The 21,030-nt window shown below is 42.7% G+C and overlaps 1 long non-coding RNA gene across 1 annotated transcript; it reads right to left on the bottom strand.

The window, feature by feature from the left end:
• Positions 1–7,046: 7,046 nt before the first annotated feature.
• LOC124794674 lies at positions 7,047–19,236 on the bottom strand. Its single transcript, XR_007016596.1, has 3 exons — positions 19,152–19,236; positions 7,292–7,371; positions 7,047–7,167 (listed from the first exon to the last, which is right to left on the bottom strand). It is a non-coding gene; the product is annotated as an uncharacterized LOC124794674 (long non-coding RNA).
• Positions 19,237–21,030: the final 1,794 nt, after the last annotated feature.

Genomic DNA, 21,030 nt, shown 5'->3' with positions numbered 1-21,030 from the left:
TTGCAAGATTCACCTCCCAGAAAGCTATCTATTGAAATCTTCATGGCATCTATTTCAAAGTGAAGCTCATGCCTTTTTTTCATACACTAATTAAGAGCAATTTCATAGTACATTCCAGATTCTATTAATCTGCAAGTTTTCTTAAATTAATTGATTCAAGAGGGCAGACAATTATTCTGACTGTAACACTAGCTTGAACTGCAGAAAGGTTACAGATTGTACAGGAGTGGAAATGAAGAACGAAGAATAAAGGGAGTGGGAGCTGTTGTGAGGGATGGACTTAGAGAAGAGGTATAGGGGATACATGACAGGATAATGGAGGTCAGAATAATGACAAAAGGAAAAAGTATGGAGATAGTTTAGAGGTATGTCACTCAACTGGGTTGTACATTTCAAGAGGAGGAGTACTTTAAGAAAGAATTACGAAAGCAGTTGAATGGACAAAGGATATAGTCATGGGAGACTTGAATACACATGTAACAAATGAATGACAAGGGTATGAAAGTGTACTAGGAGCAGAAGGATGAGGAAGTAGAATGAAGAAGGAAGGAGATTGCTGGAATTCTCCAAGAGAAATAGTTTAGTGATAGATAAATCCTGACTTTGGAAGAAAGAGAGCCACAACAGGAACCTAGTACAGAAATCTTTGGTGGATTACATGCTGTATGAATGGGGCACTAAGATGACTGTAATGGATTTAAAGGTACTACCATCTGAAGCACTGGACACTGATTACTGGCAACTGGTGATGTGCATGAGAACCATGAAGGAATGGGAGAAGACAGAGATCCAAGAAAGGAGAATTAGAGTAAGCAAAAATGAAGGAGAAGGAAGTCATGGAAGAATACCAGGAGATTATAAGGGAAAGCTTACCAAAGTAGGAATCAAAAACAGGAGAAGAGAAATTGTGACAATTTAAAAATGCCGTGGTAAAAACTGTTCTAGCTAAATGAGGAAGGACAAGTGCCAGGTGGAAGGAGACCCCATGGTGCAGTCAGAGGATCAAGAAGGTAATGGGAAGGAAGGACAAGAAAGGATCGAATTAGAATGAGAGGAGAAAGAGGCAAACAAGACAACAGCTGAGGAGAGAAGAAAATGGATGGAGAAATGGACAAAGCTGCTGGCAGAAGATAGCAGAGAAACAAGAAAGTAATATATAGAATGGTCAAAGGAAGAGGAGAGGCTGAGAGAGGATGCTACAACAGGGATTAAAATGGAAAAGAGGTTAATAAAAAAGAGACACTGAAGATAATGTGGAAGAAGTACTTTGAGCACTTTCTATATCCAAATGGACTTGGAGATGAGGATAATAAACTAAATGGGGTAGAAGTAAACTCTGTGGAGAGGGGGAGGGAGGGGGAAGGAAAGACCTGACATAGAAAGGAATGGAAGTGACTATAGATGAGATGAAAGGGGGAAAAGCACCTGGTGTAGTTGAAGTAAGTGGTGAAATAGTGAAGGCAGTAGTGGAAGTTGGGAAACAGTGGCTATATTTCATGATGAGGATGGTATGTAATGAGGAGAATACTCCAGAAGATTGGAAGAGGGCACTAATTGCCTTTATATTGAAGAAAGTGAGTACAAAGGATTGTAGAAACTGCAGGGGAGTCTCACTGATACCACACTGTGCCAAGGCATATGAAAAGTTCCTGGAGAGCAGGATCCACTCAAGGGTCAAAACAAATTGAGAGAGGGACTGTACGGCCTCTGACTTGGAAGGTCAACAGTTGTTCTCATACTTGCAGTGAGATGTATCCAAGAGCACCACTATGAGTTTGAGGGAAATCCTTGTGATGTCTTTTCTCAGTATAGAAAAGGCATTTGATAGCATCTGTAAATGAGAAATCTGGGAAGCTTAGAAGAGAAGTAAGTGGAAAAAGAGACAACAAGCAACATGGAAGCGATGTAATGTGGAAATCTGAATTGTGTGAAAGTGGGAAATGAAAGGACAGACTGATTCCAGCAAATAAGTGGTGTAAAACAGAGAAGTGTATTGTCTGCTCTCCTCTTCATAGTGGTTTTGGATGAGAAAATCACTAAGGTAGCAGAAAAAGCTGGAGAAGATAAGATGAAAGCAATTGTGTTTGCAAATGACTTGACAATATGGGGAGACAGGGTGGAGGAGATACAGCAATAGCTGGATGTTTTGGAAGAAACAGTGCGACAGAGTGGAATGAAATTTAATGTAAATAAATACGAGATTCTAATTACAACTAGAAAGAAAGATAGACCGAGTAGCAGAATAAGGACTGGAGGTGCACAACTGAAGAGGGTAGAAAATGTGCAGTACTTGGGATGTGCAGCAGCAGAAAATGGAAAAAATGTAAGGGAGATGAGTGAATATGGCATATAGGCAGAATTATTCCTGCCAAGTTTTAGGAGTGTTGTTTGGAACAAAGAAGACCCACAAAAAAGCAAAGAACTAATATACAGAAGTTACTACAACCCGATATTAATCTATCCATTTCAAACAAGGATAATGAAGAAAACAGATGTAAGCAGATTACAGGCATGTATGATAGTAGAAACAAGGAGAGATAATATGAGGAATGAAAGATTAAGGGAAATAATTAAAGGGGATCCCTTGCAGTGCAGGTTAGAAGCATCAAGGCTGAGATGTACTGGCACTTAAAGAGAACGGAAAATGAGACAATTTCCAGGGAGATACGTTAAATGAAGATGTGAAGGAAGTGACCAAGAGGAAAACAGGAATAAATGGCTGAAAGTTGTGGAGAAATGTGTGTAAAAAAGAGTTGAGGACTGAACCAAGTGAACACAGAAAAATGGTGGGAAACAGGACTAAACGGTGAGGCTTACATTCAAAACAGACCCAGCCTGGGGCTGGAAACTGTTCAAGATGGTGATGATGAATCTGATAACTGCTGAAGCACTACAAAAGTATGAGCATTTCATAATGCACGGGATTAATAGCAGCAACAGTAATGGCAGAAGTAAGACATACCAAATGATATTAAACATTTTACAACACATTCTTTCCCAGTCAAACAGCCGTACATGGAAAAGAGAGATTTTGCAGCACTTAATGCTCAGGGTTTTAGCTTTTGTGAGATACCATATCAGATTTTTCTGTTCTCCACTACATTTGCTGGATGACTTGTAACTCATGACATTTCTCTTCTTCATTTAAACTGCACTATTGAAGTATCATTTCTTGAATCGTTTGGAGTACTGACTAATCTTTGTGCTTACAAATCTTTATGAGGATTGAAATTAAATTATTTCATAGTATTAAGAAATTTAACTGAAACTGCAAAAAAATCACTAAAAATGGCAACAAACATATGAGTAAGTATTTAAAAAGGAAGACAACTTGCAAGCCAATGAAGAAAAAAATCTGCATGTAAATTTCTGCTGTGTTTGTTAATTTTCAAACTAATCCTGATACTACCATCTTTATTTTCCCCAAGTCACACAATTTATGACTAGATATTTTTGCTGGTTTAACAAATTTCTTTGAATGATGATAAGAGGAAAAAATTAATTTGGTAATAAAGTAAAAAATTAATGGTCTTGGATGTTTCTGCAGTCTACAATATTGTCTAAATATTTCTTACTGTACTGAGCATTCCTCAAACATATGTGGTAGTAATCTTTACATGTTGAATGGGAAGAATCAGCCAAGTGTATCATGATTCATAGGATAACTATTAAACTGATGAAAATGAAGATCCATCTTGTTTGCAGTCTTTGACTCCCAAAAAAGTAGAACTCCTTTGACACAGATAATTTTTTAGTGAAATACTTATTTCTGCTTTTTGACAATAGTGTTATTGGAACAACATGTAGTGCATTTCTCATTAAAAGATTAAAGTCTGTTTTGGTGAAGCTTATTTGATGAAAAATGGAAAATTACATGTTGGCACCTGCTGAATTTAATTTTGAATATCTTTCCTACATCTTAGAATGTGTTACTGTAACTTCTAAGTGCATCAAATATTTCTCAGAGAAAATGATACCTATACAAATTACATTTCAAACTTGGAAAGCATTCACAATTCCCACTGTCACATGTAATCAGTGCCTAGATGATAAAAGTGTCTATAATCAAATATTACTACATAGTTGTTGTTTTTAGTGACTCCTCTGAAGGGTTTTAAATGTACATAGGAAATTATTTCGATATTACCAAATTTTTGATACACAGAAGTTTTAGACCACATCTAGCAAGAAGAGCACAGAACACTCTAGAGTAGCTGTAGACTGTGTAAAGGCAATAAATTTCTGTAATCAAGCAGCTCATTTACAGGCTCTCGTTGGTTTCAGCCATATTCCTGAGAATGTCATGATATCTCAAGTAAGTTAAGATCTAAAATTAGTTTCTTGCCAATGATGCAATTTTTATAAATAATAAACAGTGACAAGGACTGAAGAGAACACACTGTACATATCTGTACAGCACATTCGACATGACAGTGAGATCTTCACAGTAGGAACTGAGAGTAGTAGGAGCGATCAGTTGCAAGCAGTAGCCTATGTGAAAACAAAGTTTTTGGGGTGAGCTCTGAGAATGTAATTAGGTTTTTTGATTGTTAGAGATCAGACAGAACAAACAAATGACTGTTCCTTAATAACTTCACTTATCAATAGAGTGAGAATAATCTTTTGTGTCTATGGTGCAACAGAAAGTTCTTCATCTTGGGATTCAGATGGAATGTGACGTTTTATGTCTTATTCTATAAATATGGCCTTTATTGAGTATGACTACTTATTTTAGTCGTAAAATTTGTTGGTCAGTTTCATTGTAATATAATAAGCGATTGAGAACAAAGTAGTATTTACAGATGAATTTTAGACAACTAAGAAGGAATGTGGAAATAAGGATGGTAATACGCAGCAAAAAAATACTCTTCATTTAACTGTACAAAAAGTATTTATTAATTAATAATACTGTATAACAAATAACAGGAATAAAAAAGGCGGTAAAAAAGAACAACGGAATACAACGTTAATTACATAGTGGTGAAATGAGTGGACGATGAATTGAAAATGACATGAAGTGAGATGAGATGTAGTGAGCTAATGAGGTAGTGCGGATCCCGATGTGTCTCTTCCAGAAACTCCGCCTGCCGTCAGCCTGGAACACAGAAGAAGAACTGTCAGCGTAGGTATTGCATCTCTCATTAAGAGTTCTACATCAAATTCACAAGTAATGTAATGGGTTTGAAATGATGTATTACGATCAAAGTAAATTTTAATGGAAAATACCCAGGCTTTCACGATGTAAGTAGCTGTCTGAATGTTACATTTCTGTGTGTCTGAGTTTGAAGACACGAAAATTTTCTTTTCAGCAATTATTTCTTAAGACAAGTAGAGCCGTGTGTCGATATGCTTCCTGTGTTTAACGTCAAACATTTACATCTATGAAACCTCTATAATAGTTGAGACCGTATTTAGCACTTATTTGTAATGATGAGTCCAGTTTCAAATTGTTTTACGTGCACCTCAGAAGATAATGAATCTCGAGATAATAGCAACTTTGTACAATGGAGAAAAAGCATAAAAACACTTCAGTGCTTACGTTCATGTTGAAATTTCGCCAGAAAGTTTCGAACGGTCCTTTGTGGTTCCAGCCTGTACACAAGTGCAAAAACTGCGGTCGCACTGGGCTCCAAATGGGTGCGATCATGTTTGATGGGGATGCAGCCACACAAGTCCTTAGAGAAGGGCTGAAATGCCCGAGGGTGTCTGCAGTGTCAAAGGTTGCTTAGAACATCTTCCTGTTGCTCTGTTGCTCATCGCACTGCGAACTTCGTTTTCGAGCGCGAAATGTGTGAGAATCAACGGCCAAGAGAAAGGAGTGGTTTCATTGACACCACTTACGTCATTCCCTGCGTCCTTTTGGAGCCGATGGTTCAAATGGTTCAGATGACTCTGAGCACTATGGGACTTAACTGCTGAGGTCATCAGTCCCCTAGACTTAAAACTATTTAAACCTAACTAATCTAAGGACGTCACACACATCCATGCCCGAGGCAGGATTTCAACATGCGACCGTAGCGGTGGCGCGGTTCCAGACTGTAGCGCCTAGAACCGTTCGGCCACCCCGGCCGGCTTGGAGCCGATGCGCGTGTGACGAATATTTTTCTCGGATACTCATAAGAAAACCGCATGATTTCAGCGCTGAGCGTCGCGGTTCTGACCTCGATTGTAGAGGCGTCAAAAGAAGGTGTGAAATGTGGGTAAGAGGGGTGGGGTTGTGAGGACCATCCGATCGTGTGACACACCCAAGGTATCATTAAGCAGAATTTTTGTCAAATTTGGTGCCAATGTGACATTATCAACCCACCTTAATCATCACACGAATTTCTGAGCTGTGGCCTTCTTTTCGCAAGTGTCGACTCTTTGCTGTTTGAAACGTCGTCGAGCCCGACGGTGATGTCGCTGGATGCCGCGATTTCGCGCCATTACAGACGGTAGAGCACTTGCCCGCGAAAGGCAAAGGTCCCGAGTTCGAGCCTCGGTCCGGCAAACAGTTTTAATCTGCCAGGAAGTTTCATATCAGCGCACACTGCACACTGCAGAGTGAAAATCTCATTCTGGAAACGTCTCCCACGCTGTGGCTAAGCCATGTCTCCTCAATATTCTTTCTTTCAGGAGTGCTAGTTCTGCAAGGTTCGCAGGAGAGCTTCTGTAAAGTTTGGAAGGTAGGAGACGAGATACTGGCAGAAGTAAAGCTGTGAGGACGGGGCGTGAGTCGTGCTTGGGTAGCTCAGACGGTAGAGCACTTGCACGCGAAAGGCAAAGGTCCCGAGTTCGAGTCTCGGTCCGGCAGACAGTTTTAATCTGTCAGGAAGTTTCGTATCAGCGTACACTCCGCTGCAGAGTGAAAATATCATTCTGATTACAGAGAAATGCTGTACGCACTTGTGAAACAGATTTCAGACTTCAACTTCGTAACGGGTAAGAATTGTGGGTTTTCGAGATTGTGATCCTTTAATTCTGTTGCGCAGTGTACTTAGCTACAGACAGATGATGTAAGTAACAGAATGAGTGAGGAAGAAAGGCGACTTGCCTCGCTTATGCGCCTAGTCCCACGGGTGCCAGCCATGGTGCTCCTCCTTGATGTAGACGGGCACGTGAACCTTCTTCACGTGGTGGTGGTGTACTGTGTGCACGTGGTACGGCACGTGGATTATGAAGTGCTCGCTGCAAAACAAGAAGGTAGCGTCAGTCAAGCGGATCTACTTTTCCCTGCTCGAGAATGGAACATCAGCATTAAATCGTTTAGAAGAACTACGTAGTACACGTTAACGAAGTAGTCTGTACTCACTGTTTACCACCTCCCAGGTTTCCTGGCTCCGGAATGGGGTTGGCTGCCACCAGGGCTAGGACAGCCACCACGAGAAGAAGCTGAAAACAGAAAAGAAAGCATTAAGTAATGACAAAGAGCACATGGGGTGCAAGAGAATCATGTAGGAAAACAAGGGTGTCCGGAAATTGCACTGTAAAAACGGTCTGTAACCGTATTGGTTTTTCAGTGGTACACGTAAAGCACTGTTTATGACTTGCGATACTGTATTTCTTGTAGTTGTGTATATAAGAACAACGAAAGAAAATGTCACTCTGTCTCATAACAAACACAAGAAAAACTGTGATTTATCCGAATTCGACGAATTAAGCACGTGGGAGATCGATTTCAGCTTAGAAAACATAAATTTTCTGAAGCTCTAACGTCTAGCCTGAAAATTCTGAAAGAGAGCTGTAAACACAATAAAGTGCCATGTTAATGATTAACCCCGAGAAACTGCAGGCCAGCTTTGACAGGAAGTTACACACATCGGCACTGTGTCATCCGTCGACCCAAGCCATCAGAGTTATTCACTGCGTACGAAGAGGCTGGAGAACTCCGGTCGTGTGGCCAAGTGATATTCTTGCAGTTACGTACCTAATAATAATGACCTCAGTGGCGCTGTCTTCCGACGGACTGTGCCGTTCGGCTGCTGCTTCGTCTTTTGCCTATGATGTCTGAAATGCAGCATCGGACAAGCGCTTATTCTGCTCATTGCTATTCCTGTCGTTATTTCAGCTTTAGAAGTGGAGGCTACCACGCTTCTCCCTCAAATAACTCTTCTCACACAGCTCAGTGGATCCTTTTCCGTCCCTCCCACCGGATTACCTTCCTCAACCGTACCTCGGACTCTATCCCGTATCTCCACAGCTTAACTAAAGAGGCGAGTCCATTTAGGCCAGTCCATTTTGCAAAATGCGTTCAAAATGGCTCTAAGCACTATGGGACTTAACTTCTGAGCTCATCAGTCCCCTAGAACTTAGAACTACGTAAACCTAACTAACCTAAGGACATCCCACACATCCATGCCCGAGGCAGGATTCGAACCTGCGAACGTAGCGGTCGCGCGGTTGCAGACTGTGGCGCCTAGAACCACTCGGCCACTCTGGCCGGCGCAAAATCTGTATTGCACATTATTATTATTATGCAGTATTTTTAAACTCCTTAAGACCTTTTCTGTGGTCGACAAGTAGGACAAAAGATGCAACTCTTCTAATTGTTTCCTGTTTTACTTGACTTGGGTGGAGCATGCGACATGGCTCCAGGAACACTGATGAAATGTTTCCTGTGCCAGGCGCGTCTTTAGACGGCCGGTCAAGTGAAAGTAAAAGGTAGAGACAGCAGTGAAGCGTTGACCGCGCCCACCCAAACATCTGTTGCACTCAGGTGAACGCACGGCTACAGGCGTAGGAAGAGAAACCGGAGGCGGATGGGATTAGGCGGAACGAGTGATGTGGAACAAGGCCACTCTATGAACAACCCGTCCCGTCACTTTCCCAGAGCCGGCTGGACCACTCCTGGAACGCGCGGTAAGTAATGAGTGTGGTGGACAGTCCGGTGCAGCGCCAAAGGTATATACCTGACCGGTAGCTAGAGAGGGACAGCGCCAGATATCACCTTTTAGGCCTGGAAGGCTGTTTTGCCTACTGAATGTACGCAGGATCTGGCAATAGGGAGCAGCACACTATGGTGTTTTGGCAAGGAGCGCCAATGGTAGTATACTACGTGCAATCAGTCAGTGTTGTGGATCACCTTGTATTGAGTTTACTTTGTGTCCGTGACTGCAAGTTGTATCGCCTTACTTTTCGTCACTCGCCATTTGTAAATAGGTAGGAAATAGTAATAAATAACAGCGTTTGAGTTGAGTATGTATTCAAAATTTTAAACAAAAAGTTCCTTTTATCTTCTTACCGCAACACGTTTCCCTTCACACCTTATGTCTGCTATTGTGACTTATACATGGTCCGGGTAGTACGTACCGCATGGACTGCCTCTTTTTGATTTTTAAACTCTTAGATGTAAGCTAGAAGGAGAAGGCGGTTGGGAACGGAGTGAAGAAAGCATCTGATCCATCATTCAGCTTGTCTCAGAATACGAAATCTCGGTTTGGACCTCAGCAGAATGGTAAAAAGTACCAAGAAATAATAACAATGTAGACACGGGACCTCAAAGTCGTCACCTAAAAGCAACTTTTGATGGAAGCCGCGGAAACAAAATGGAAAAAGCACACGATGTTTTGGATGCGCGGCTAATGTTATTATCGCGGTAATAACTTCTTAAGGTTTGTTCTAGGACCTTATCAAAAGATTGACACTATCACACAGATTTAACAGGGGAAATAAGATAACTGGAAATGGTATTTATTTAGCAGGCCTCGTGGTAACTACAACCCACCAGCTTATGTCTGTCTACAAGCTCAGATAGACATCAGGTACATGGATTTTTCATCCAAGCCTATGAATAAAAAAATTAACATCTATTTTTAATGCATGAGAATCTAGCCTGCACTGTGTGTCTTGAGTGTTCTTAGGACAAATGAATTCCGCATCATGTGCAGGGGTGCTGGGCGTATTTATGCAGATGTCTACGATTTATTTTTCTGCTACAGATCTCATTATAAATTTAAGAACTAATACACCCAAAACTTGACGGAAACGGTAAAACAATTTAAACACGAACTGTTGAAAATTTCAACTGTCTCTTGTCTTTACACCAACCGACCAGAAAAAAATCGTTACGAAACTAGAGGTAAATTTGAAATGCTCCAAGGAATCATTCTTTTCTTAATTAACAAATTTCTCTTTGAGTCCAGGCTAGAGCTGTCGTATGAGAAGCTACAGCGTCACGTTATAATGCATTTTTACCAGTGCTTAAACTTTATGGAGTATTTTACTAAGGTGGTAAAATATACGCCACTCTCCCCTACAGCGTTTCCCCCTTGGGCATCAGCTGTACAAAACACTGTGTATGAAGGAGCCAAAGTTGAAATTGTGTTCACCGATTTCCGAAAATGTTTGTAAACAGCCCCGTGCAGGAAGAGTAAGTGACGTATTTATACTTGCCTGAAGCATCATTATGCTGTACTTTGCTTCCGAGGACGGATGAAATGAAATGATCGTGTGACCTTACTGCGCGGGAAGACCAAGTTTGCCGCTGTTCGGCCGCCTGCTGTGTTTGCGTCCAATTCGGCAACTCGCTCGTCTTTGTGACGGATATAAGATGAAATGATCAGGACAGAACGAACTTTCAGTCCTCGTGCGAAGAAAATCTTGGAACCAGCCGAGAACTGAACCCGGGATCCTGCAGTCTAGGTATAACGACGATAAACACTAGAACATGGGGCTGTGGACGCTTACAATGGATACAACGCAGATAAAAGGTATACCGGAAATATACTAACAAGGGAACCTCCCCATCGCACCCCCCCCCCCCCCCTCAGATTTAGTTATAAGTTGGCACAGTGGATAGGCCTTGAAAAACTGAACACAGATCAATCGAGAAAACAGGAAGAAGTTGTGTGGAACTAAGAAAAAATAAGCAAAATATACAAACTGAGTAGTTGATGCGCAAGATAGGCAACATCAAGGACACTCTGAGGTCAGGAGTGCCGTGGTCCCGTGGTTAGCGTGAGCAACAGCTGAATAAGAGGTCCTTGGTTCAAGTCTTCCCTCGTGTTTAATTTTTTATTTTCAGTTTATGTGTCAAACTCTTATGTTTTCACCACTTTTTTGGGACTGATTATCACATCCACAAGAGAACCTAAATCGGGCAAGGTAGAAGAATCTTTTTACCCATTCGCCAAGTGTACAAGTTAGGTGGATGGACAACATATTCCTGTCATATGACGCACATGCCGTCACCAGTGTCATATAGAATATATGAGACGTGTTTTCCTGGGGAGGAATCGGTTGACCTATGACCTTGCGATCCAATGTTTTCGGTTCCCATTGGAGAGGCGCGTCCTTTCGTCTACTAATCGCACGGTTTTCCGGTAAGGTCGCAAAACACAGACACTAAACTTATTAAAGTGAAGAGAGACGTCAATGAACGACCGGCCAGATCATAACTTTGGGAAAATAAAAAAAGTGAACTTTTCACTCGAGGGAAGACTTTAACCAAGGACCTCTTGTTCCGCAGCTGCTCACGCTAACTACAGGACCACGGCGTTCTGGATCTCAGACTATCCTTGATGTTGCATATCTTGCCCATGGACTACACAGTTTGTATATTTTGCCTATTATTTCATAGTTCCACACAACTTCTTCCTGTTTTTTCGATCGATCTGTGTTCAGTTTTTCAAGGCCTATCCACTGCACCACCTTATAACTAAATCTGAAAGGGGTGCGATGGGGAGATTCCCTTGTAATAGTAAATTTAAAGTCTAAAGACGAAATATAACATTTCATTGTTCATATTATTCTGCTTTACTATTGAGATGAAATACTCGTACGAAAGGATAAGGAACGAAGACGCTCCAGTCGAGGAGCCTAAAATGCAATGTTAACTTACCAGGAAATGATTATAGCGTCACGAACGACAGTTTCAGATGCTACTAAAAAGGCACTACTCGCTACGAAAGGTTTGTTTCTAATCATCGGACAGCAGACGTTCCAAAATGAATCACGAAAAATATTACTTCTTCCCATATAATTACATCTCGCATTACGACCAAGACAGGTAAATCTGAAAATAATCAATGTTAGTTAGGTAACTTACAGTAATGTGCCGCGCGGGATTGGCCGAGCGGTCCGAGGCGCTGCAGTCATGGACTGTGCGGCTCGTCCCGTTGGAAGTTCGAGTCCTCCCTCGGGCATGGGTGTGTGTGTTTGTCCTTGGGAAAATTTAGGTTAAGTAGTGTATAAGCTTAGGGACTGATGACCTTAGCAGTTAAGTCCCATAAGATTTCACACACATTTTTTTACAGTAATGTACTTAAAGTAAATCTTTCCGTACCCAGTCACCTTGCAGATTTAATACTTGTTTTAAGTACGTGACGTCCCACAAATAAATTATTAATATAATATCAGGGTCTTGTTTAATTTTGGAAATTTTTGAGTCTTTTTAACACCTAGTGACTGTTGCGCAGCTACCGTGCATGAACAGTAAAGATTTAGGTTTGAACCTCTCACACATTATGTGCTAGGAATTAAAATTAAAAGAAAATGTTCTTAGATCACATTCTCACTAGTGTGGTTTGGTATGCTGTGGGAATATTAATGATTAAATATTACTTGGTGAGTAACGATTCGAGGTTACAAGAAAATAAAATACGATTAGGTTTTAACGTCACGTCGAAGTCGAGAGCATTATGGTAAAGTACAAGCTGAGATAAGGCAACAATAGCCGGCCGTGGTGGCCGAGCGGTTCTAGGCACTTCAGTCTGGAACCGCTAGACCGCTAGAGTCGTAGGTTCGAATCATGCCTCGGGCATGGATGTGTGTGATGTCCTTAGGCTAGTTAGGTTTCAGTAGTTCTAAGTTCTAGGGGACTGTTAACTTCAGATGTTAAGTCCCATAGTGCTAAGAGCCATTTCTAAGGCAACAATAAGGGAGGAAGTAAGCCACATCCTTTCCAAAGAAACTATATCGACATCCGACTTGATCTGTTTGGCGAAACCATGAGATATCTAAATCTGGGTAGCAGGAACGAGATACGAACCCTACTTCTTTTGAATACGAGTCCTATTTTCTATCCGCTGTATCACTTACATTTGTCGACGTTAGATCCTCAGGTTCTACCAAAATTACTTTTTGCTTCGGTTTTGTCTGTTAAAATGCTCAATGTACATGAAAAACTGAAATCGGAACGCCATTCGTTTTTCACGTCCATCTGTCCTTCTGATCACGCACTGTTTGATCTCTTTTTCTGGGCGGAAGGATGCAAGGTCAGTCACTTCCTGTGGGACTGCTCGTAGTAAAGCATTGCACCATCCTCGAGTACCTCTGAGCTAAAAGTACCTGTTGCGTCCCTCTTGGCATTATACAATAGAACATACAGCAGCACCTGCCGCGTTGAACAAGTTAAAAAAGAAATGAATTCCGTTGTCCTTGGCCTTAGTTGCGGCAGAGTGGCTGGCAAACAGTTTGCGCAGCGCCGCCACCGTTCGACGAACGTGAGGTGAAAGCTAAAAACTGCCCTGTCTTCATGTAGAATACCGTCGAGAATCTCCTAGAACCAATTTCACACGTCTCACGAGCCAAAATTCAGATCAGCGAGGCAGCGAATGTAATACTCGTGGTTTCTGCTCTCCTTCTCATGCGTAATTTGTTACCCTATATGATTCCTGCCATTACAATCCGTGGTTGAAGTAATGTCAATTATTTGCTGCTCATAAGATGTTCGGAACTGGTAGTAGCTACAATTTCGAGGAATGTGGATTATGTTATTGGGCCTCTGACATCATGGTAGGAGCTTACTTGGCAATCCGTCGTCAGACACAGTACTATTGTAGAACAAAAGCAAACTGGTGCTTTTCATTTATTATTAGAATGTTGTTCTACCAAGAACCGACGGAAGATTCTGTTAATATAACTCGAAAAAGCCTAAGAGATACGCTGTGTGGATTTGCATAGCAGTTGTCCTCTCTCTCTTTCTCTCTCCATCCCCATCATCTTCCCTCCCTCTCTCTCTTTCTCTCTCTCTCTCTCTCTCTCTCTCTCTCTCTCCTACCGTTTTCGAGCACGGTAATATTACACCAAGTAGTAAAATCAAGACAAATATACGGACAACAATACAACGTATATGCTCTAGTTAGCTCTGTGATTTACTTTGGAGGTGACTGTGAGAAACCACGAAAATAGTTCGTTTTAACTAATATTCGAACATGTAAAACGAACACAGCCCTATGTATTCTGTAGTATTCTAGTAGTGGAAAGACACTGACGGTCTGTTCGACATTCACAACTGTTATAAAAAAAAATGTTCAAATGTGTGTGAAATCTTATGGGACTTAACTGCTAAAGGTCATCAGTCCCTAAGCTTACACACTACTTAACCTAAATTATCCTAAGGACAAACACACACACCCATGCCCGAGGGAGGACTCGAACCTCCGCCGGGACCAGCCGCACAGTCCATGATTGCAGCGCCCTAGACCGCTCGGCTAATCCCGCGCGGCAACTGTTAAAAATGTATCAGTTTTATCTTCGTGCCTCCTGTTCATGGTCCTTCTTTTGAATATGTGGAAAAATGGGAGTGTTGTTTACTGTATGTAATTTAATGCCGTATTTACTTCATATATGCGCAATAGATTCTAACCAAACAAATTCTGCTGAGACACAAACAGTCTCGGTCAAATAATCTATCATCTCGCTGTATACGCAAGCGAGTCGAAATGGGAAACATCAAAAGATGTGACAGTGTCTACCGAAATGTCTTTCAATGCTCTTGCGATAATTCACTCTATACGAGCAGCTCTTTTCTGCCTGGTAGCATCATTGACACAAACATAGTGCCTTCTTATATACGGGTAGAACACGTTTACTTTTCCAAAGAAGGCTGTTGGATGATAGAAGCAATATTTCTCCTTCAAGAAACGCAGGGTCGTAACTTAGAGTAATAGCGGGAAGATATAAGGAACTGATATGACGGTCGTTCCTCGTACGGTCTTTTATTTCTCTCCACGTCGAACCAAACGATCGACCATCTCTAATGACCTCGATGTCGACGGGCCGTTAAATCCTAACCTTCCTTCGTTCCAAATGCATAGGCAGTCAGAGAAGAACATTTCACTAAGTACCAATGATTGAAGTGGAGAAGCTACAGACACCTCGAAAAGAGCATTGACATTCAGTTCTGTAGTTCATCACTCGTTAGTACACATCATGGTGGTAAACGAAATTGGTGTTTAGTGCCTTCAGCTACACAATGTACGGTGGAGTACTGAGAATAAATATTAATGTAGAAGATGGAGCCACAGAATTTAAAGCGCGACGGCTCAGCAGACAGTAGACAACGAACTGTAAGCTTAAGGATTTTCTGACTCGCGGCTCTAGAGGTATTTACGAGGGTTATTCCAAAAGTAAGGTCCGATCGGTCGCGAAATGGAAACGACTATGAAAATCCGATAAAGCTTTGCACAGATGTGTTGGGTAGTGTCTCTAGTATAACCCCAGTTAGCATCACGCCGCTCTTCTCATTTCTGAGCTCGCAGTGAGTGCGTAAAGATGTCTAGAAAATAGTGTCTGCCGCCAAGTACGAGGGCCTGGTGAGAAATTTCGCCTGAAGCTATGCAGCCAACATTACATAACTGTCGTGCTGTTTCGTCCTCACGACAATTCTCAGCCGCATTCTGCAGGGGCAATGAAGATGCTCCTGCATCGTTTTCAAATGGAAATGTTAGATTACCCACAATACAGTCCGCAATTGTCTCCCCCTGAGTTTCATCTCTGGTCACATGAACCGCTGTTTTTGAAGACAACATTTTGACACAGACAACGAGGTGTAGGCCAGCGTGGAGAATTGGCGGAAAGCACTGGCGGCTGCCTTCTATGATGAGGCTATTGAAAAGTTGGTACAACGCTATGACAAAAGTCTAAGTCAGAACGGCGACTACGTAGAGAAGTAGCTGAAAGGTGTAGCTAATTGTTACAAGTAAAACATTTCTGATGTTCACTGTGGTTTCAATTTGGCAATCAATCGGACCTTACTTTTGGAATAACCCTCGTATCTTTTGTGTGCGAGGGAAACTTCCTAGCTGCACCGATTCCTGATTCGATGTTACACTGTCGGTACGCCAATAACCTGATTGGTAAGGATGTTCGCTTGTCGAAGGAAGACAGGAATGTGTCACCTTCAGTAAAACTATCCATTGTAGGTCACTGCAGTATTCGAATGAACTTCCAGATTCACTGTTACTTTACTCCTTTACGAACGAAACACTGGCATAGGGGTCTTCACCGTGATGCGGTAACAACCAGTTTGCAGATAAAAGTTGTACATCTTCTCCAGGTATCAAAAGACAGTTATGGAAATGATTTGCATTATTGGGACGGAAAGGATTAATCCAAGCTGAGTATCACGCGACTACAACATTTTTCTATCTCTGTCACAGATGTAAATCTAAAATATCGTCCTTTGCAATGATTTTTTCCTTTCGTGTGAATTGTTTACCATAAATATTATCTATTCACCAACAAAATCAAACAATAATTACACAAATTTACCGCTTTCGGTTGTAACCATAAGCTGTTCTCAGGTCATAAGAAAACACAACACATGTTGAGGGACATGCAACGTCTGCACTGCATTCAATGTAATGTACTGCGATGTGAGTAACACGATTTGAAGTATATGCTGGTGACAACCGAACGCGTGATTGCTGGCAGCTTTGTATGATTTTCTCGGTGAATAGTATTTTGAAACAAACCAAGTAACGCTGCACTCCGTCGCGATATAATGTCGTGCCCTATCAGCTTCTCCGCAGTTACTGCGTTATTACTGAGACCAAATTACAAGCCGGCCGCGGTGGCCGAGCGGTTCTAGGCACTTCAGTCTGGAGCCGCGCGACCGCTACGGTCGCAGGTTCGAATCCTGCCTCGGGCATGGATGTGTGTGATGTCCTTAGGTTAGTTAGGTTTAAGTAGTTCTAGGTTCTAGGGGACTGATGACCTCAGCAGTTAAGTCCCATAGGGCCCAAAGCCATTTGATTTTGAACCAAATTACAAAGTATCTCTCGAGCCTGAAGAAGCATTGCCTATAGCTGAACCCTCGCAGGGCTGAACTCACAGTCCTGTCATCCTGACTAACGCTTTCTAGAGTTACCCTCGCGCCCTTCTGACGAGCGCTGGTATTGTTTTTTTCACATGGTCGGTGTCTTTGTGGTAAAGTTTCGCAGTGCGGGCCCAAATATCTCAGTTTCGATTCCCAGTCAGTCCTAGGGTATTTACCTGTTATCATGTTTTTTTTTTACTTTCTTGTTAATGTGGAAAAATGACAAGTTGCGCAGTGTTACAGAGCCCACGTTAAGCTAAATTGCGTGTGCAAGTAGTTGACCGATAGTAAGAAGGTAAGGGCATCCCACAACCAATATGACCATACTTATTACAGCACTGTGATGTTAAAACCAACTTTCGGGCTGATGAAATCTTTACCTGTCACCTGTCCCCACTCTTATTCACATGAGCAAGAGCTTCATTTCCGATAGCTGCGCTGACGACGGGAAGGTAAGCGCCAAGCTTCTTCACGAAATATCGCTATCACAGTATCTATGACATCCCAGGTCGCTAGAAATGACGCAAAAGTTAAAATTCTGAACCCGAGGCGTGACGTTAGAATTTCGATTTCAGGTCTCAACCAGTAAACCCTCAATCCCCGACTCTACAAGGAATCAAAGTCCCCTGTATACAGTGGCTATAAACATCTTATTACTTTGCTAATGAGTTAACGTTTCAAATATATGACTTTAAGTATGTAAGCGAGAAAAAGATTAGAAAATGATTGAAATTATGGTAAATGTTAGTTGGAAGTCGCAATGTGCTCTCATGACGCACTAGATGAGTATAGTACGGCTAATTGGCGCTCTGTTTTAAGCAAGGGCTAGTTTTTCACGCATTTCAATCTCGTGAAGTCGTAATTCCTAAACTACGTATTGCACAGTGAAATAATTTTTCAGGTACATTCAGTGGTCTGTCCGCAAAAAGTATTGCAAATAGAGTTCTTAGTATATAAGTAACAAATTAAAACGTGATACCTAATTATGAAGTTTTACTGGATGATGAGCAAAATTTGCAGTGAGTGACTTTTTTCTTTTCATCATTTCACGAAATTTAGGCTGCCAATGGGAAGGAAATCGTTTCTGAAGAAGAGAAATTTGTTAACATCGAGTATAGATTTAAGTGTCAGGAAGTCGTTTCTGAAAGTATCTGTATGGAGTGTAGCCATGTATGGAAGTGAAACATGGACGATAACTAGTTTGGACAAGAAGAATACAGAAGATTTCGAAATGTGGTGCTACAGAAGAATGCTGAAGATATGTTATATGGGTAGATCACATAACTAATGAGGAGGTACTGAATAGGATTGGGGAGAAGAGAAGTTTGTGGCACAACTTGACTAAAAGAAGGGATCGGTTGGTAGGACATGTTCTGAGGCATCAAGGGATCACCAATTTAGTATTGGAGGGCAGCGTGGAGGGTATAAATCGTAGAGGGAGACCAAGAGATGAATACACTAAACTGATATAGAAGGATGTAGGTTGCAGTAGGTACTGGAAGATGAAGAAGCTTGCACAGGATAGAGTAGCATGGAGAGCTGCATCAAACCAGTCTCAGGACTGAAGACCACAACAACAACAACAACATTTTTCGAGTGCTTCAGCGAGAAGTTTTGTAATAGTTTGAAATTGCGTGTAAGGTTTGTTGGAGGTCACTAAGTGTTCTGGTTCTCAAATACTTGATAAACATAGTCTGGGTAATTTTCGTGCCATGAGTTGTCCTGTCTGAAGACATATAGACAGTTTCTGTCTTACCATGTTAAGTATTTCACATAAGATTATAGCTCTCGATGGGTAGTTTATGGCAGTAATTTAAATTTTTAAGTTCCATTGGTAATTAAGTGAAATACTGAAAACCAAAGTTTTGTTGCCCCTGCAACTGGAATTATGCAACAAGTTAGTCGTTTATGAATGTATTAGTTATCCCGATTACAACAAAAGATGAATGCCACTGTCAACAATGCCAACGTTGATATCTGACCTTTCCCTGTCCAAATTGGCCAGTGCGTCATCTATAAAGAGCTTGACATTTAGGTTTCCTCCCATTCTTAGCCCAACTCATACATCACGAGTGGCGTAGCAGGTGTTTAACGTTAGCGACTCCCGACAAGTGCGGTTGTAGGTACTTACGATGCACTTGAGGAGAGCCATTCCTGCGGCTGGTTTCGGTGCTCGCGGCTGCAAAGTGTTGCTGCTGCTGCTGAGAGTTGCGCTGCGACTGCTGTGGTGCCGACCTGGGGTGGCGGGCAGCTTATAAAGCGCGCAGCCCCACCAAGCTGGCCGACGGGTTTCACTTTCCACGGACGCGCCGCCGTCCGCCGCCGGGGCGCATCCCACAGGCTGGAGCAGCCAGGGGTGGGAGCGAGTACTTCCACCGGCTTTTCCTTCCGGAGCAGGAAGTAATTGCCAGAGGGACTCACCGCTGCCGGCGTCACGACGGCCCGTGGACAGCTATTGCCTCAGCAGCGCTCCCGAATGTCGTCCCCCGCGCAACCACGCTGCGTGATAGCACGCACGTGGACGTTTGGCGTGCATCCAGGAGCGAGCATCGCGTGCTCGATTCACGTTCCACTTGCCGCTACGTCGAAGACACGACGTCCCTGTCGTCGCTGTCTGTGGGGTGTGGCGTCATGAATAAAGGGCCGGGCAGCTGAGACAGGCCATCGTAAATAAGTCCGTAACAAGTATCGGAGTGAGGTTTTCAGTAAACTAAATTGAACGAAGCGAAAAATTTTGTGACGTACGGAAGTACACTACTGGCCATTAAAATTGCTACACCACGAAGATGACGTGCTACAGAAGCGAAATTTAACCGACAGGAAGAAGATGCTGTGATATGCAAATGATTAGCTTTTCAGAGCATTCACACAAGGTTGGCGCCGGTGGCGACACCTACAACGTGCTGGCATGAGGAAAGTTTCCAATCGATTTCTCATACACAAACAGCAGTTGACCGGCGTTGCCTGTTGAAGCGTTGTTGTGATGCCTCGTGAAAGGAGGAGAAATGCGTACCATCACGTTTCCGACTTCGATAAAGGTCGGACTGTAGCCTATCGCGATTGCGGTTTATCGTATCGCGACATTGCTGCACGCGTTGGTCGAGATCCAATGACTGTTAGCAGAATATGGAATCGGTGGGTTCAGGAGCGTAATACGGAACGCCGTGCTGGACCCCAACAGCATCGTATCACCAGCAGTCGTGATGACAGGCATCTTATCCGTATGGCTGTAACGGATCGTGCAGCCACGTCTCGATCCCTGTGTCAACAGATGCGGACATTTGCAAGACAACAACCATCTGCACGAACAGTTCGACGACGTTTGCAGCAGCATGGACTGTCAGCTCGGAGACCATGGCTGCGGTTACCCTTGACGCTGCATCACAGACAGGAGCGCCTGCGATGGCGTACTCAACGACGAACCTGGGTGTACGTGTGGCAAAACGTCATTTTTTCGGATGAATCCAGGTTCTGTTTACAGCATCATGATGGTCGCAATCGTGTTTGGCGACATCGCGGTGAACGCACATTGGAAGTGTGAAATGGTTGAAATTACTCTGAGCACTATGGGACTTAACTGCTGTGGTCATCAGTTCCCTAGAACTTGGAACTACTTAAACCGAACTAACCTAAGGACATCACACACATCCATGCCCGAGGCAGGATTCGAACCTGCGACCGCAGCGGTCGCGCGGCATTGGATGTGTGTATTCGTCATCGCCATACTGGTGTATCACCCGGCGTGACGGTAAGGGGTGCCTTTGGTTACACGTCTCGGTCACCTCTTGTCCGCATTGACGGCACTTTGAACAGTGGACGTTACATTTCACATGCGTTACGACCCGTGGCTCTACCCTTCATTCGATCCCTGCGAAACCCTACATTTCAGAAGGATAATGCACGACCGCATGTTGCAGGTCCTGTACGGGCCTTTCTAGATACAGAAAATGTTCGACTGCTGCCCTGGCCAGCACATTCTCCAGATCTCTCACCAATTGAAAACGTCTGGG

The sequence above is a fragment of the Schistocerca piceifrons genome, chromosome 4 (genome assembly GCF_021461385.2).
Source record: "Schistocerca piceifrons isolate TAMUIC-IGC-003096 chromosome 4, iqSchPice1.1, whole genome shotgun sequence".
Classification (NCBI taxonomy): domain Eukaryota; kingdom Metazoa; phylum Arthropoda; class Insecta; order Orthoptera; family Acrididae; genus Schistocerca; species Schistocerca piceifrons.
The sequence above is the reverse complement of the archived record's forward strand: the minus strand, read 5'-3'. Positions and strand labels throughout refer to the sequence as shown.